Source organism: Narcine bancroftii, chromosome 2 (assembly GCF_036971445.1).
Source record: "Narcine bancroftii isolate sNarBan1 chromosome 2, sNarBan1.hap1, whole genome shotgun sequence".
NCBI lineage: Eukaryota > Metazoa > Chordata > Chondrichthyes > Torpediniformes > Narcinidae > Narcine > Narcine bancroftii.
The window spans coordinates 357,608,783-357,628,470 of NC_091470.1; the positions used below are offsets into that span (position 1 = coordinate 357,608,783).

Below are 19,688 nucleotides of genomic sequence, written 5' to 3' on the forward strand. Positions count from 1 at the left end.
TTTAAAATTTGAGCTTTGGGGCTTTATCCCAGCGCAATCGTCCTGCTGCTGTAGTTTCCCAAATTAAATTCTGTGGAATTGACATTTGTCTCCGGTAACTGACAGACTCATAGACTTCACTTCCTCTGTTGTCTGAAACCTTCATGCTCTCAAAGAATGTTGGCTTCATTAGTTCTTTCTAATTTCATTAATTTCCCACTCATTTTAGCCGATGTGGTCTAAAATCGATAAATGCTTAATTTCAGGGGAAAAAAAAAACAACGCTATTGCTGGGTCAAACTAAAGATACTGTTGATGTTGGAAACTTCAAATTAAAACCAGAAAATGTTGGAAAAACTGAGCTGATCTTCCATGATAATGTGGGAGCAGACTGCAATTTAGACAGACTTAAATGTTGGGACACAGATTTTTTTGAGTCAGGCAATTTTGGCTTGAAATAACTTCCTTCAAATCAAACCATTGTCAAACCAAGAGGCTCGCTGTCTCGAGGAATATAAATGCAATGAAACTTTTAGCGATACAGTGTATCAAAACAAGCATTTATCTGTTATTTTGTTGTTGCTTGAGTGTCTGGTTGTATAGGGAAGCCTGCAAGCTAACATCTGGCAATGATAAGGTTTGTTTGGTAAGTAGTCTGCTTCCATCCAAATGAAAAACGAATTTTTAAGGATGTTCCAAGTTTGTGGCTGCCAGAAGGACACCCAGGGCTTCAAGCAAAATTGTCTGTCATTTGATCTTGCCATACAGCCAGCTGAGATGAGTTATATTTCACTGCGAGGAAAAAAAATTGAGGCTATCCACTCATTTTCACTGAATTGAAAACAAATGGTCCCGTTTCTCTTCTAGCTGCTTTGAAATCAAATTCTCTCCAGGTCTTCACGAGGATCTCTCCTGGGGAATGGAATTACTTTCCGACGTCTACTTTTTCAGTTGGCTAAGATAAGCCAGTTCATATATTCTCCACATTGCCTCTAAAGCTTCCCTATCTGGGCACTTTATAGGGTTTATTGTCATGCAACTATACGTAAAAATGTAATATGCATGATATACTTTGCCGTAAGGCAAACAGTTGCCATTAGCATTGCTCGGCAGCCCATTAACAAGAGAAAAAGAGGGAAAAGAGAGTCCCTTCAGAGTTACTGATTGTGGATTTGCCTTCAGTGCTCCTGCAGTCCTCATAAACCATCGGCAACCCGAGCTCCAGATCCAAACCAGGAAACTTTCAGTGCCCAAGGGGCCCTTCGAGAGACCTTCTTGCTCTCAGCACCCTCTTGAATCGCAAATCCGATACCTGGTTCCCACGAGCCAGTCTCCAGCAGCCTGTGGCCTGTGTGGGTCCTTGGACCGCAAGTCTACAACACGCTGCAGCCCATGTGAGCCCTTCAGCCTCAAGTCGCCAGCAGCTCGCAGCCTGCGCGGGTCCTTCAGCTGCTGAGCCCCTCAATGGTCCACTGCCATGGACACTTTCCTGTAGGCTCCCATTAGTACTGACTGAATATCTCTCTCCCATGATGGTGAATGCAGGTTTGCTTGGTTAATGAAGCATCTTTTTCCAAAATAGTAGTGTGTATATGAGAGCAACAATGCATATGATGTACAGTTAACAGCCTCGATGCAAATCTTTACTTCTGCATTGAAAGAGGTTACCTGTAAACCCTGCAATAATTTTATTAAGTCATTCTTAAACTATTTTTTTATTGACTGCATGTTTAAAACTGAAACAGATGGAAATAATTGCCTTGAGGAAATAACCTCATCTTCCCTATGTTCCATTGATCAGAGATGATAAGGCAATATTAGGGGTGGACAGACTACACATTGTGTTCCATTGAGACAATTCCAAGATCATTGTGAACGGGCTGGACCAACAATCAAATTAGAATTGCCGGAATGTTGTGGATGTTTGAAACAAAGCATTTGATTGCCGCAGTTGCCCTGGACAGTCTTGTACGCTGCACATTGTGGCAAGTCGGTTCCATTTGGTTCTCATTGAGCAATTTCTCAAGCCTGGATCAGGCAGTCACCATGGAAAGGCAATGAACGTCCAACATGAGAGGAAACATCGTCTCCCTTTTGGATTAAGACAGGTGGGCAGAAAGCGACTGGCAGTTTAATCCTTCTTCTTCTGCAGAATCTGATCCTATTCACACACGCAACAATCAGCACATAATGATCACACCTTCTATAATTCTTTGAGCTCTATTTAAGCAAAGTTCCCGGTGAACGTTGTCAATGGAGGAAAGGGAGACCCCAGTGATCTCCTCAGCCATTTTGATAATCCTCATTATTGACTCAGTCCCGTGATCAGCAACTGACGTGCCACACAATGATGCAGCCAGACAGGACCCTCTCCCTTGTGCTCCTGGGAAAAAAAAAAGCATCAAGTTGGCCCAAACATGACACTTCTCCAGGACCACCAACAGATCCATCTGCGCTGTTGCACTACCAGTAACCACAGAGACTAGGCTGAGGGAATGATAGGCTTTAATACACAGAAGAACCTTGCTGGCCCGGATCCAGGTATAGGAATGGAGGGAAGGGAGAGGTGGCTCGACCTTTATGGCCCAGCACCATGGGGGGGAGGAGGACTCATCAGTGGGTGGGCCTACTCCATATATACAGTAGTTGTCAATAACTATATACAATGGAATAAACATATCACCACAGTACTATTGCAACTGTGAATATTTATCTACCCTCTTACATTATTTTGTACCTCTCTCATGACACACTGTGTGAATGTAATGTCCTTATTATTCATTGATGTGCTTTATATTGTATACCTGTGTAGCTACAGCAAGCAAGAAACACATTAAGATACATAAACGTGGTGGTGAAACTCAGCAGGTCACACGGGATCCTTGGGAAGTAAAGGGTAACCAACGTTCCAGGCCTGGGCAACTTTGTCAGGAAACTGCCCCAGAACGTTGGTTACCCTTTACTTCCTAGAGATGCTTGTGCGACCTGATGAGTTTCTCCAGTACATTTGTGTAGTGCACTCGACCCTAGTGTCAGCAGATTTTCTTGTTTAACTCCTTAATCCTGAGTTCTGGTGCAGGATCACGGATGTGTAATGTCATCTCTGTTTCTTGCTCCATGGATACTATTTGAGTGCATCCATCCTATATAGTCTTTCTCTAGTCTTGGCCACCGAGGCTCAGAAATCCTGCGCTTACTCCCAAGCATCCTGGCCTTGGGCCCATGCTACACTAGACCTGGTAGCATGTCCAAATCTCAGAACAAAGAGTGCCCTGGGCTTAGGCTATAGAGAGTTTTAGCCTCAGACCCATATTTCTGCAGGTCATATGCCAGAATCCTGGGCTCAGGAGAAATAACGTTCAATTATTTTGTCCCGCTGAGCAATTTTCCACATGGAACTAGAGGAATGAAGAGGTTGTTACATAAAGGGCATGAACACCACCGAAGTTGCTGAACGGGCCAAGTGTTGTTCAGGTATAGGAACTCTCACTGTAACAACCAGTGAGTCTGTCAAAGTTGTTAGTAGCCCTGTACAGTTAGGAAGGCCATGCATTGCACACGGCTGGGCCAATCAGCTGGGGGTTGGCCTCCTCTCTGGAAACAGCTTCCACAATCATTGCACACAAACATGCTGGAGATACTCAGCAGGTTGTGCTATAGCTGTAGCATGTAACCAGCATTTTGGGCCTGGGCCTTTCCATGGGTATAAGTATAACAGGCAGGCACCCAAATAAAATGGTGGAAGGGAAGGGGGTGGAGGGGAAAAGAGGAGAAAAGAAAGAAGGGGGAGGTTGAGGACCACAGGATAACATAAGTGGATACAGGTGGAAGGGTAGACGAGAAAGAAGCTGAGAAGTGATGGAAGGAGAGGGTAGCTCTCTGATAGGAGAAAGAAAGGAAAGGGATGGGAGCTGGAGAAAAGGGAACATAGGGGTAGGGAAACAGAAAAAGAGAGATGGGAGGGTTTAATGGAACATAGAGAAACTGATGTTAATGCCATCTGGATGGAGATAGCCCAGACAGAATATTGGGTGTTGTTCTTCCAGTAGCCTCAGTTTGGCAGGGCATGAGGTCATGAATGGATGTGCTGGTGTGGGATTGATGTGTGGAAGTAAAATGGTTGGCTACACCAACATGCTGGAGAAACCCAGCAGGTCACGCAAATGTGCCGGAGAATGGAGTGTGTGACCAGCAAGTTCGGGTTGCTGGCTGCACCTTGAGATTTCCGTCTGAAGAATGCAATCAATTTCCTGATATTGTATCCTTGTAACCTAATAACCTCTCCTCCTCTCCACCCTTGCTTACACTATCACAGCTGCCGTGTGAGCCCTGAGGCCAGGTAAACAACTACAAGGCAAGTCTTAGTTTAGATTATTGATGATGTGGCAAACTTAAGAAGGTTATTTTATGCTGTGTTGTGCCAACAGCAGCTGTAATGGGGTAGCAATGGTTGCTCCTTCATGCACAGTTTGTCATGCACAATGCATTTCTTCTTGAATGTTCAACCAGCAATTTGGAGTTTGTTCTTATTTTATATTTTAAAATATCGCACGGTATCAGGTCCTTCCGGCTCACGAGGCTGCACTGCCCAATTATTAACCCCGTACATCTTTGAAACGTGGGAAGAAACCAGAGCACCTCGAAGAAAACCCACATTGTCATGAGGAGAATGTACAAACTCATTAAAGACTGATTTGAACCCAGATCACTGGCATTGTGCTAACCTCCACACTAACCTTGCTAACTGTGATTTCATGGGTCATATATAATATATTTCACACTTTCAACAAGTATTCAATGTAAATACTCATTTTAAGAACTTCCAACAGTCAGTCAGAGAAATGTGCAAATTAATAATCAAATCTTCCTTTAAGGAATTCTAATAACTGCAGCAGAATGCACTTTATTCAAGCCAAATCCTTAGAGTCCTAGAGTCATAAATAAATATATGTTGTTGTCGTTTGTCCTTCATAGTAGAAGATGGCCATGACTTCAAACTCAAATGGGAGATTGGTCCGGAAGTGACTGGTGAGGCCAATCCAGGCCCTGAAGGCTCGCCCACATGTGGGACACAAGTGGGTGGGTGCTGTGGTGGCAGTGGATGCTGCTCAGGCCTTGAACACAGCACGCTTTCATTGTGCCTCGATGATGCGTCTGACTTCAGCTGCACGGGCTCCTGTGGTGAACTTGCTGCGCCAAGCTGGACGGTTGAGGGCAAAGGTCTCCCACGTGTTGATGTCAGGCCTTTGAAGGACACTTTGTAATGTTTCTTCTGCCCCCCCACCCCCCCCGACTGAGCGCTTGCCCTGACACAGTTCTCCATAAAGCAGCTGCTTAGGCAATCGGCTGTCTGGCATTCTGACCACATGTCCAGCCCACCAGGCTTGGGCTTTCAGCAGGAGGGTGTAGATGCTGCAGAGCCCAGCTCATTCCAGGATTTCCGTGTTGGGGACTTTGTCCTGTCACCTGATGTGGAGGAGTCTGCTGAGACAGCTCAGGTGAAAGTGATTGAACTGTTTGGCGTGTCTGCTGTAGACAGTCCAGGTCTCGCTAGCGTAAAGGAGGGTGGTAAGGATCACTGCACAGTAGACCTTCAGCTTAGTGGTAAGGTTAAGCTCCCAGACATTCTCACGGAGTCTCCCAAAGGTGGCGCTGGCTTTGGCTATCCTGTTGTTGACCTCAGCATCTATGTTCACTGCATGAGAGAATATGCTGCCCAGGTAGGTGAAGTTGTCGACTGCCTGGAGGTTCTAGCCCTTTACCGTGATGCGTGGCTTCTGGCATGGCTTTCCTGGGGCAGGCTGGTACATAACTTCAGTCTTTTAGGTGCTTATAGTGAGACCAAAGTTGTCGCAGGTTTGTGAGAAACAGTGTATTTCACGCTGCATCTTCTGCTCTGTGCTGGCATTGAGTGCGCAGTCATAAACAAACAAGAAGTCTCTGATGACAGTCTCCTGCACCTTTGTAACTGCCTGCAGGTGCCTGAGGTGGAACAACCTGCCATCAGTCCTATACCTGATGGGGATTCCTTCTTCGTAGTTACAGAAGGCATATGTCAGCATGGCAGAGAATACCATACTGAACAGAGTCGGGGCGAGAACGCAGCCTTGTTTGAAGCTACTGGGAAAGCCACCGATTCGTCGCCGTCATCCAGAACTTTCACCATCGTGGAACTGCCGGATGATTGTGATGAACTTGATGGGACAGCCAAACTTCTCCATGATCTTCCACAAGCCTTCTCTGCTGACCGTATTGAAAGCCTTGATTAGATTGACAAAGGTCATGAAGACGTCACTGTGTTGCTCCTGGCATTTATCCTGGAGTTGATGCACACCAAAAACCATGGTCGCGGTCCCACATTCAGCACGAAAGCTGCACTGACTTTCTGGGAGCAGACCTTCCTCAAGATGTTGGACAAGGCGGTTGAGCAGGACACAGGCCAAAATCTTCCCCGCAATGGACAAGAGGGAAATGCCTCGGTGGTTGTCGCGAGACTGGCGGTTGCCTTTCCTCTTGTAGATGTGGACCATGCTGGCATCTCTCAGCTGTTGCAGGACCTAATAAATATATATAGGCAGATTGAAAGGCATAAATATTTAAAAAAGGATACTGGTAAAAGGCAAGTAGCTATCGGACAGTAAGCTTAATATTTGCAGGTGGGAAAATGTTTGAAGCAATTATTAGGGAAGAAACAGCAAGACACCTGGATAGAAATTATTCTACCAGGCACATACAACATGGATCCAGGAAAGAAAGGTTTTGTTTGGCAAATTTACTGGAGTTCTAGGATATAATGACTGCAGTGGATAGAGGGGAGCAGGTGGATGTAAAATTTCAGAAGGCGTTCAATAAGGTGCTGAATAAAAGACGTATCCGTCAGTGGTGTCACGAGTGTTGGTGTCACTCAGTGCGGTAACTCACGGTGTCACCGTCTCCTCCTCCCCCCCCCCCCCCATCGACCCCCTCCCGTACTAGACCATACAGAATCCTGAGTAATGTTTTTTGTACTAATGTTACTCGTAAATGGTAATTCCCGTAGATCGCTGAATGCAACGGCAATAGTAGTGAGATAAACAGCTCGCAAAATTAAATGTACACCTTTCAATTACAACATCATACTACTTCATTCTCAAAATAATTATTGATGTAGGTTCACAAATACTAATTACCACAACATTGCAGCTAAAACACCAGAAAATTTGACCAGAGCAGCGACTATAAAAACACCAGCAGCAACAAAAACAACAGCGCATGCTTGTGGCGCGTAGAGATGAAATCACGTGATTCGAAGCATCATTGTAATTGGGTAATAATGACAGCTCTGACTGGAGTGCTTTAGAAGGTTCAAAAAGTAAATTAGCATCGAGCTGTAGCCTTGTAGGTATATTGATACATGTCAGATGGGCTTATACAAAAACATTTTTGTTGTTGTAACTAACTACAGAGATATTTTTATAAAAAATAATAAATTTCTCCTGAAACACCACACAAAAACTTTATAGACAGTCATTTTGGTGTCACCCCTCTGATAGTGCCATCCAGTGTGGTCCACACCCCCTCATGATGCTGGTCGTATCCATAAGATGAGGATGTATGGAATTGGGAGTTAACCAATGGAAGGCAGAGAGTTGGGATAAATGGACATTTCTCTGAATTACAATCACTGGTGAGAAGAGTGCCTCTGGGATCAATGCTGGGCCCGCATCTGTTCACGATAGGCCTTAACAATTTGGAAGAAGGACTAAGTGTAACATGTCTACATTTGTCAATGACACTAAATTGAGTGGAAAAATACATTTTGAAAATTAAAATGTTATTTTACTCGCAACACAGTAGAAGCCGTTTCTAGCCATTGAGACCTGTGCAGCCCAATTTCACCACTAAACATACAACCCCATAGGTTTTGGAGGGTTGGAGGAAGCAAGAGCACCTGGGCAAAACCCACTCAGATTTGGGAAGAACTACAAACTCCTTACAGACAGTGCCAGTCATGATCTGCCCTTTACCTCTCCCCTTTATGCTTTTTAAATTATTTTTATTCATTTTAAACAAGAAATTTAAAAATATAATGAAAACCCATTATGAAGTACATTCAGTATATTAAGACAAGTTGTGATAGTACAGATCTATCACCAATGTATATAGTGTATATAGTTACAGTATCTAGACTGTGCTTACAGCGATTGGCTGAGACCTTAGCCACGCCTACTGTCTGGGTCTTAAAGGGTTGTGTCCCTAGCCAGGTCGGATCATTCCGGACTGGTCGGGCACCTGTTAAGAGCTCCTGTCTTTTGCTAATAAAAGCCTTGGTATGGATCAACAAGTCTTTGATTCTTTCGACGAGCTCTACACAAGTAAAGATATATAAATTGAAAAACACATCCATAAATCATATTCTGTAGTATATTATATTTAAACACAAAAAGAGGAAAAAAAGGAGAAAAAGCAAAGAAAAAATTGCAGCCCTTTCCCTTTATTATATTTAACACTGAAATAAAATCAAAGGGCAAAAAAAGGAATTAAAGAAAAGATATAGGTTAAACATTCAAACTATGCTAAAAAATTATAAAGTGGGGAAATCCCAGGGGAGATTACCAAATACCAGAGAACTGATTCTTTATTCAAACACACAGAAGGGAGTTGTTCTAGTGAACTGGTGTGGACTCGAAAGGCCAACATGGCCTGTTTCCGCTCCGTAAATGGCTATATGGTTATATGGTTATATGGTTGATTCTGCAATAGTGTCGCACTTAACCCCCACACTAACCATTGTGTAGAGGATGCAGAGAGTCCACGGAGATATATACTGAGTGGGCAAGGGTCTGAAGTACCATGTTGGTTAATTAAATTCATCCTCTTTGGAAGAAAATATTGTAGGTCAGTTTATGATTTATAACCATATACAAATTACAGTACTGAAGCAGGCCATCTCGGCCCTTTTAGTCCATACTAATTTAAGTGGAACTCTACTAGTACCACCTACCTGTTCCTTGTCCATAACCTTCACATCCATGTACTCATCCAACCTCCTCTTAAATGATAACATTGACCTTGCTACAACCACCTCTTCCAGAAGGTCAGTCCACTCAGCCACCCCTCTCTGAGTGAAGAAGCTTCCTCTTATGTTACTTCTAAAGTTTTTCCCCCTAACCCTTAACATGCCCCCTCGTCCCAATCTCTCCTATCCTCAAGGGTGAAGAGCCTTTTCACATCTACTCTATTTATTCCCCATATAATTTTATATACCTCTATAAAATCCCTCCATCAACCTTCTTTGCTCCAATGAATAAAGACCCAGTCTACTCAATCTTTCTCTGTATTCTAGATACTGCAACATTTTAGTAAATCTTCTCTGCACCCTCTCTACCATATTGATATCCTTCCTATAAATTGGAGACCAGAATTGCACACAATACTCCAAACGTAGCCTCACCAAAGTCTTAAACAGTCTTAACATCACCTCCCAGTTCCTATATTCTATGCTATGATTTATAAAGGCCTGCATACCAAAAGCCTTCTTCACCACCCTATCTACACGAGAATCCACTTTCAAGGAATGTTGAACCGTTATTCCAAGATCCCTCTGTTCCTCTGCATTCCTCAATGCCCTCCCCTTCACTGCATATGCCTATTTTGGTTATTCCTCCCACAATGAAGCACCTCACACTTATCTACATTAAACGCCATCTGCCACCTTTCAGCCCACCTCTCCGAACAGTCCAAATCCTTCTGCAGTCCATGAAACCCCTCCTCACTATCCACAACTCTCCCTATTTTTATATCGTCCACATATTTACTCACTCAATTTACCTCCCCGTCATCCAAATCATGAATACAATTGACGAACAACAAAGGACCCAACCCGATCCCTGAGGCACACTGCTCGTCCTTTCTTGTTTTGTCCTTCCAAAATGCAACACCTCACACTTGTCTGCATTAAATTCCATCTGCCATTTTTCAGCCCATTTTTCCAGTTGGTCCAGATCCCTCTGCAAGCTTTGAAAGCCTTCCTTGCTGTTCACAACACCTCCAAACTTTGCGTCACCTGCAAACTTGCTGATCCAATTGACCACATTATCATCCAGATCACTGATCGATGACAAACAGCAATGGTCCCAGCACTGATCCCTTAGGCACACCACTAGTCACTGACTTCCAGTATGAGAAGCAATCATCCACTACCATGGCTCTCCAGTTAGGAAATGATCATGGAATTTTTATGTGGAATGTTTTTAATTAGAACAGAAAGCCTGAAATTTTTGAAGGAAGGTTGTGACCAAGAAACACTCAGTTTTTCTTACTCCTCACCCTAACCTCTGAGTATTTCCAGAGCATCCCTTTTTTTATTTCCAAGTTTTAACATCTGCAATATTCTACTTTGCATTTGTTTGGGAACTCGAATACCCTGGAACGCAAATGGCTGCAGAATGTTGCAGATCTAGCCAAGTCCAACGTGGGCGGCGACAGGCCGCCTCAAGGAAGCAGCGGATGTCATAAAGCAGTGGTTCTCAACCTTTTCCTTTCCACTCACATACCACTCTAAGTAATCCCTATGCCATCAATGCTCTGTGATTAGTAAGGGGTTACTTAAGAGAAAGTTGAGAATCACTGTTCTAGACCAAAATTTTTACTGAAATATTTTGCTTCCTTTGGTGTTATGAGACCAAGCACATAAAGAGTCAAATAGGTATGATTAATTCCACCCACATCCCACATTAAGCAATCCCTTACTAATCACAGAGCACCTATGGCATAAGAAATACTTAAAGTGGTATGTGAGTGGAAAGAAAAGGGTTGAGAATCACTGTCATAAAGGATCCTGTAGCGGCTGCTACACACAGAAAACACCACTAGACTCGGTGGGGTTTCCAGTAGAACTGTTTATTTGAATTTCGCGCGCGCCCCTTTAAGGCCAACGGGAGTCCCGCCCCATGCAGCGGTGACATCATCACGTGGCCTGGGGCGCGAGCAGTGGCCTAAGCCGCAAGGCAGTGAGTGAGCCCTGATGGCGCCATCTTCTGCAGCTGCCCAGCCAGCGCGGCGGTACAATCGGGGCCGGTTCGCTCGCAGAGATGTGTGCCGCCACAATCCCAATCATAGAACATAGAACATTACAGCACAGGACAGACCCTTTGTGTCGACCTACAGTATATATTACTCCCCCCCACAAAAATTAAATCCTTCCAACCTTGTAACCCTCTACTTTTCTTCCATCCGTGTGCCTGTCCAAATATCTCTTAAATGCCCCTAATGTTTCAGCCTCCACCACCACCCCTGGGAAGGCATTCCAGGCATCCATGCAATCACCCTGAACACAAATGCTTCTCACTGCTAAGTTCAGGCAAAAGATCCAGAAGCCAATAGTCCAGCACTTCCAGGATCTAGAAAAGTGTTTCTCCAATTGCTATTAGACTCTGACCAACACTAACCATAAATTACTTCAGGAACACCCAAAGATCTAGTTGTGATTGAAATGTTTTTTTTTGCACTTGCTGCAATAGTAAATGTTTATTCATCTATTCTTTTATATTTATTATCTCTTTCCTGTAATAGTGCATTATGGTAATTGAGATTTCAGATTTCAGATTCATTTTTCAGGCTTGTATGTGATGTCATGTAAATGTTCTCTGACAATTCACCTGAAATCTGAAATTTAAGGACTCTTACTTTTGCACTAAATGAGTTCCTGACTGAGTTTGTTATTGAGGGGACTGACGGCGGAGGGATAGCAGCCCTTTCTGAACCTGGTGGTGTGGGTCTTGTGGCACCTATAACTCTTTCCTAATGGCAGCAGCGAGAATAGAGCGTGGGCTGGGTGGTGTGGATCATGGATGATCGCTGCTGCTCTCAGAAGGCAGCATTCCCTGTAGATGTTCTCAATGGTGGGGAGGGGTTTGCCTGTAATGTCTTGGGCTGTGTCCACTAGCTTTTGCAGGACTTTAGGCTCAGGGGTATTGGCGTTTAATGTATAGTATTGCACCCAGTGTATCTTACATACCAATGTGGCTGCCACAAATAGGAATTTCGGTGCATCTCTACATGGCACTTATGTGTATGACAATAAACTCTCATATCATAGGATTTTCTTTGTCACTTGACTTTAAAAGCACATAAAAGGCAGCTGCTGGGAATCGGTTAAAAAAAAAAATGCTGAACAGAAGGTCATGAAGTGGCAGAGAAGGGAGAACAAAGTCAACAGCTCATGTTACCAACTTGAATTTTCGGTAATTTGAGCCTTTACTGATCACAGAGAAGGATCACACCAACAAGGTAAGAGGCAACAAAAAGTACTATGAACTTGCATTCCACCTGGGCACGCTCCAAGCAGATGGCATTAACATCGACTACTCCTGTTTCCTCTGGCCCGCACCCGCCTCCACCCCATCTCTCCTCTTCCCCTATCCCCGCCTCCTTTCCACTAGCTCTGACTTTATTTTCCTATATCCCCAGTACGTTTTCATTGGTGGGTGGAAACTGGAGCCCCTGGGGGAAACCCACACAGATACAGCGAGAACGTGTGACCTCCTTACATACAGTGCGGAATTCAAACTAGGGTTACGATCGCTGGTGCTCTAAAGGCTTTACGCTAACAGCTATGCCAACCGTGGTCAGCACATCACTGTTACAGTGCCAACAATTGGGAAGGGGGTTCAAATCCCATGCTGTCTGTTAGGAGTTTGTATGTAATTCCCGTGTCTGCATGAGTTTTCTCTGGGTGTACCAAGGATGTAATTGGGCGGCATGGATTCATGGGCCATAAGGGCTACATTAAAATTAAAAACTGTCCTTGTGCCACTGGGGGCTTGTCTTCATTCTCCTGCACCTCTTTCCCGATGGAGGCATTGTGAAGAGGGCATGGCCTAGGGGTTCTTGAGGATAGAGGCTGCTTTCTTAAGATGCCATCTCTTGTGGATGTCCTTGATGGAGTGGAGACTGATTGGTTGAAGAGATTTGAAGCCATGCTGTTTAAAGATCCGCCAACCAATTTGGGAGCCACAGAGTGAAGGGGGTAGCAGGGTCGGGCTTGCAAACAGGAGAGTTTGTTGACGATTGAGCCTGATCTGGGGAACCTTAGAGCACAGCATCAGACGGATTAAGCAAGGATGTATGATTGTGCAAGTGGTCAGAAGTCCCTGATGGATAACTCCTCAAATAGTTTTTTCCCCAGGGTGAAGATGTCACATACAAAAGGATGTGCATTGAAAGTAAGGGTGGGGAGGGAGTTTAAAAGAGATGTGCAGGGCAAGTATTTTACATGCAGAGTGGTAGGTGCTTGGAATGGGCTGCCAGTGGAGGTGATGGAAGGAGATAGGATGGCTATCCTTCAGAGGTTTCGGGAAATATGTGGAGAATAGAAGGATGTGCAAACAGCAGAGATTTAGTTTACTTCAGTTTGGGTATAGTGGGCAACAGGACTTGTCCTGTGTTGCACCATTCTATATTCAATGTTCTTGGGCAGTGCCATCAAAAACTGCTGTACACAGCAATCTGGCCAAGCAGGGAATGGAATTGAGTTCAGGAAAGGAGATCAAAGGCTATTGTGGTGACCTCACCACCATTAAATCAGAAGACACTTCAGCTCATCAAGAACTGAACAATTAGTACGGCTACTGCAGAGAAATGGATCAGAGGTCAATCCACAGGACCACAAGAGTGGCAGAAGGAGTCTCCCTCCCCCCCCCCCCCCCCACCCCATCAACCTGATTTACCAGGATTGTTGTCTGAAGAGGGCACGCAAACTCGTTGAGGACCCCTTCCTCTCCACGCACATCATCTTTCAGCTGCTCTTGTTGGGAAAGAGATACAGGAATATCAGATCCAGCACCACCAGGATGAGAAACAGTTTCTTCCCACGGCCAGTGAGAGTACTGAACGACTGAATGAACTGCTCGCACTAACCATCTGAGACACTAATATTTATTAAACAATATTTATTTATTATTATATGTATGTTTGTCCTGCGCGTGTATTGCTCATCTGTATGTGTCTGGCTGTGTGTCTGTGTGTTTTACACCAAGGACCGGAGAACGCTGTTTTGTTGGGTTGTACTTGAGCAATTGGATGATTAATAAATTTGAACATGAACTTGAAGACAACCATTATTCGAGATTCTCTTGATAAGGTAGATCAGGGACAAAAGGAAAGTAATAGCAATGCTATTCACTTCACCTTTTCAGGAACGTTATTGGAGACAATGGCATGGTTAATTCTGTCAAAACTTGCTAGGCAGTCAACAAAGGTGTGGATAGAAGGAGAATTCTACTAGGTTGGCCAAAGAGTTTTTTTTGTCACCTTAATAGTGTGACAGGATATAGATATGTTTTTGGGAGATAAATTGGGGCAGGTTTGTTAGTGTAGGTCACATACAAACACTTTGAAATAGATCTTATTTAAAATACTGGAGCTCTGCTAATGCTAGACATGTCAGGGCCCCAGAGTCTTTGCAAAAGCTTTGGAGAGTGTCCAAGAGACTTCACTAATGGATTGTTGTTTACAAAAGACAACAGATGAAAGAACTTGTTGGAGCCACATTCTGTCTGAAAGGCAACTTGCTGTTCTAAGAGGGTCATGTGGTTCTACAAGCAGAGAGAGTCAAACAGATTTTCTCTCTGAGAGAGGGAGAGAAAGGAGAGAGAGAGAGAGAGAGAGAGAGAGAGAGAGAGAGAGAGAGAGAGAGAGAGATCAGAGATCAGTTCTGTAATTTTACAGTCAGCAGCAGCAGCTGGGACTAGAATAGGACAAGCTTGAAAGCTTGTGGAAAACCCCATTTGGAAGACAGGTTGTGAGTGCTTAGTTTAGCCTTGTCAAAGCCCTTGTGGTTCATGCAAGAGGAGAGGACTGGCTGTCTAATGTTTCACTTGGAATAAAAGAAACAAAAAGGCACTCTATGTTGACCTGAAAGAAAGAGGTTATCATCTGGAGAATCCTGAAGGGGACAAGTTTCATCAGCAAGACACTGAAGTGGCTGATTACAAAGGAATTAGTTGTGGATGCCCTGGAACAACAAACCTCTCTCTGAAAACCAACAAGAACCTTCCTGAGCGGTAACCATTTACCTTTCAATCATCAAAGCCTGGTGAACTTATAAATGTTAAATTCTGTGCTCATTATAAGAATTGCCTGCAACCAGTGAACTTGGAGGAATGAGAAGTGAGATTGGACTGTGAATCAAATAACTTTTCTGAACTTACACACATATTACATACACGTGCATTTAGAATTAGAAGGGGGTTAAGCTAGGTTAGTTAAGTCAATAGCGATAAGTTAAAGTGTGATACCATTTTCCTTAAAAGCAACTTTTGTTTAAGTAACCATTTGTTTTGCTGCTGGGTTTTGGGGTCCTCTGGGCTTGTAACATTTTGTTCTCGAATCTGATGAAATGAACAATGTGGAATTGTGAAAAGATATACATGGATTTGAGAGAGAAATGCACCTTGAAGAACTTTGGACAGGAACCTGGAATTGTAGGTCTGCCAGCAACCGGCAACAATGGAAAGTCAAGTGCAACTTTTAGCTGGAGGATTATGAATCAGTCATGGCCTATAGTCATGGTGATGGGAGCGTCTGGCAGGATTAGACACTGTTGTCAGGGCAACAATGGTGCAGGGGATGAATGGAGATGAGAGATCGAAGGTTTTTAGGGTTAAATTTAAGACGATTAGAAAGGCCTTGGAATGTGAAAATGATGGTGTCAGAAGGGAAGTGTGCTCAACCCCCTAAATATCTCCAGCAGATTGTTTTTCATTTCAGATTCAAGCATCTGCAGTCTCTCATGTGTTCCCAGGCATTCATATTATTTCAAATTAAATATGTTTGATTTTTAACTTTAAAAATCATGTAGTTGCCATAATCTTCTTGTTGTCGCCAATACACAGTATCTGTTGGATGCAGATCATTTGATAACATTTTTAAAAATTACATCATATTCTCATGTATTAGTCAAGTTTTTGGGACCAATTTTTTGGATCAAATTTGAGCGATGGACTTTTACACAGGGTCATATATTTGGCCTGTGTCATTCAAAGCATCAGGAGCTCTGATGGGCAGGTGGCCAGGACAATGGCCTATGGTTGGGGCATCAGGAGCTCCAGTGGGCGGGCGTCAGGGGCATCAGGAGCTCTGGTGGGTTGGGGTGTTGGGGCATTGGGAGATAGGAGGGGTGGGCAGCCGGGGCGAGGATCCACTGTCAGGGTGTTGGGAGCTCCAGTGGGCAGGCGGCTGGGGCATCAGGAGCTCGGATGGGCAGACAGTCAGGGCTAAAAAATTTTGGGCCATAAAAGTGAGTTGACTATCACATGGGATCCATGATTACATGAGTTCATACGGTAGATTTATAGTTGAAAAAGAGATTTTAGGGCCACAGGCAAAGAGCAGTAGGAGTGGGACTAATTGGAGGGCTTCAAAGAGTTGACACAATAGGTCAAATAGTCTCCTTCTGAGCTGTGTCATTCCATTATCAAGCTGAAACAGTCACGATCACTCATTGCAACATTTTTCCTTTTACTCCAGCAGGGCACAGCAGCCCGAGGCTCTGACCTATCTTTCCGAAAGTACTTGGAAGTATTTGCATTGGCCATCAAAGAGAAAGGCCACAGACATTTTCCTTGTGCAGCTAAAAGAAAGTAACTTTGTGTAGCCAGCAAACAATAAATAGGGATTTGCCTCAAGATGGAATTAAACAATAAATTTTAAAGGTTTATTCATTTTGCAAGTCAATAAATCTGACTGAAGAACTAATGATAACAATTATTGGGAAGTGTGCCCTTTAAACTTTCAAATACAGTTCACAGTACATTATTTCAAAAACCTTAGATCATAATATAAGAAATAGAAGTAGGCCATTCAGCCCACATACCTGCTGGACCATTCCATGGCTGATCTTTTATCTTTGCAATTCTCTCCTTGTTAACCCCATATCTCCCACTCTCCTTAATATCTGATAAATTATCAATATCCAGTCTGAATATACTTAGCGATTGAAGCTTCACAGTGTGTTTGGATAGATAATGAACATCTTCTATGCAAGGTGTGATGAGAAGAACAGGATGACGTCAAGGAAAGCTCCGTGTCCCCCTGATGAACGTACCCCCTGCATAACCACAGCTGAGGTGAGGAGAACCCTATCCAAGGTGAAGCCACACAAGGTGGGAGAACCAGACAGCGAACTGAAGGACTGCGCAGACTAATTAATGGAGATTTTCATGGGCATCTTTAGCACTTCACTGCTGCCCTCCATTCTTCCCACAGGGTCAAGACAGCAACCAACATCCCAGAACCCAGGAGGGCGACAATAACAGGACTACCGCTCTGTGGCACCATTATGAAATGCTTTGATGGAACATATTAAAATACACCTCCCAGGGACACAGGACACATTTCAATTTGCCTGCAGAAGAAATCGTTCCACAGACGATGCCATAGCCTTGTCACTTCACTCCCTCCTGACCCACCTGGAAGATGATGCCTCATAGGCCAGGCTGCTGTTCATGGATTTCAGCTCAGCATTCAATATGATCATCCCCCAGAGGCTGGTGGAGAAGGACTCCACACCCTTCTCTGTAACTAGATCCTGGACTTCCTAACGGAAAGACCACAGTCTGTCCAGGTCAGTAGCAAAACGTCAAGCACATTCACGCTGAGCACTGGCGCACCTCAGGGCTGTGTGCTCAGCTACTCCTGTTCACGCAATTGACCCACAACTGCATCGCCCAGATCCAGCTGCAACAGAGTCATCAAGTTTGCAGATAACAGAACAGTCATTGGCCTCATTAGCAATAACGATGAGTCGCACTACAGAGAAGAGGTGGAAAATCTCGCAAAGTGGTACAAGGGTAACAACCCGAGTCTAAATGTGGACAAGATGAAGGAGATGATCAGAGTCTTCAGGAGGAGCGGGAAAGACCACCCTCCATCACACATCAACATCTCTGTAGTAGAGAGAGTGGAGAGCACCAAGTTCCTTGAAGTTCACTTAACTAGTGGCCTATTGAGAACTCTCAACATCTCTTCACTTGTCAGGAAGGTGCAACAGTGACTGCACTTCCTGAGAAGACTGAAGCAGGCAAGGCTACCGGCCACCCTTATGTCAACCTTCTATAGGAGCGCTACCAAGAGCATCCTGGCCGGCTGCATCACAGTGTGGTACAGTTGCTGCAGAGAAGTTAATCCACGGGACTGTAAGAATAGCAAGGAGCATCACTGGAGTCTCCCTCCCCGCCATCAATGTGATCTTCCATAATCGTTGTCTGAAGAGGATGTGGAAAATCAATGAGGACCCCTTCCATCCTGAAAACAGCATCTTTCAGCGTCTCCCATCGGGGAAGAGATATGGGAGTATCAGAGCCAACACCACCAGGCTGATGAACAGCTTCTTCCCGTGGACAATGAGAATGCTGAACGACCAAAGGAGCTGCTCACACTATCGAAATGTGACTCTCATATTCGTGAAATGTTATTTATTTATATAGATAAATACTTGTCTTGCATATGTGTTGTTTGTCTGTGTGTTAAGTCAGGTTGTATGTCTGCATGTTTTGCACCAAGGACTGGAGAACGCTGTTTCATCAGGTTACACTTGTACAATCAGTTGACAATAGACTTGAGAATTGCAAAGATTCATTTCCCTCATCCCAGCCTTGGATAATATTGGCATCTGAAATGAACCCTTCATAAAGATCAGTTAACCCAGCATAGAATGAGATCAAATGTGACTCCTGCTGACTCGCCTTTTTTTCAAAGATTTTTTTGATTATCATTTTCCATTTTTAGGTGGCTAGACAAGAAACCGTTTATTAAGGGATTAAGATATTAAAGAAGGCATGAGTGTGGTGGTTAGATGACATAGGTATCTGTTAAATATTTTAGTAATAAGCAAGAGGTTGCTAATATCCACAAAAGATGCTTGCAAAGAAAGTTGAAATGAAAAGAAGTTCTGTTTCAACCTTATGGCTCTTTCTGTTAAATTCTTGGATGATTGCACAGCCTTTCTCTCGCACATGAATCTACAAAGTAGAATAAACATCAAGGGCCACTTAACATCAACAGCATGTGAACATTTGTGATCCGAGCGATGTGAAGTGATTTTTGAAACCTAGTGGAGCAGTAGCGCATCTCACTTAAAGTCGGGACCATGCAATTTAACTTTTGCTGTCATTCAAAGTTCAAAACTCAGATTTATTGTAAAGGCTTTACGTTAACTGCTACATCTAACCCTGAGATTCTTTTCCCTGCAGGCCAGGCGGAATATAGATTTATCAGTAGTGTAAAACACTGTACTCAAGAAAAAGAAAGGTATGCAAAAGAGAGAAATGTAAATAAAGAAAGAAATATGAATAAACTGACTTTGCAATACAGAAAAAAAATATTTAATCGCAAATAATGTGCTAAGAGTCCTTAAATAGTCTCTGATTGAGTTTGTTGTTGAGGAGTCAGATGGTAGAGGGGTAGCAGCTGTTCCTGAACCTGATGGTGCGAATCTTGTGGCATCTACACCTTTTTCCTGATGGTAGCAACGTGAACAGAGCGTGTGCTGGGTAGTGAGGGTCTTTTATGATTGCTGCTGAAGCGTTCCCTGAAGATGTATTCAATAGTGGGATGTCCTGGGCTGTGTCCATTACCTTTTGGAGGGCCTTACATTCAGGATGTCCCCATACCAGACTGTGATGCAGACGATCAGCACATTTTCCACCACACCTTTGTAGAAATTGGCC

The 19,688-nt window shown here is 43.8% G+C and overlaps 1 long non-coding RNA gene across 1 annotated transcript; it reads left to right on the forward strand.

The window, feature by feature from the left end:
• The first annotated feature begins 1,920 nt into the window (after positions 1-1,920).
• On the forward strand, positions 1,921-19,314 carry LOC138752823 (uncharacterized). The gene is made up of 3 exons (XR_011350977.1): positions 1,921-2,087; positions 12,087-12,249; positions 19,212-19,314. It is a non-coding gene; the product is annotated as an uncharacterized lncRNA (long non-coding RNA).
• The last annotated feature ends 374 nt before the right edge of the window (positions 19,315-19,688 follow it).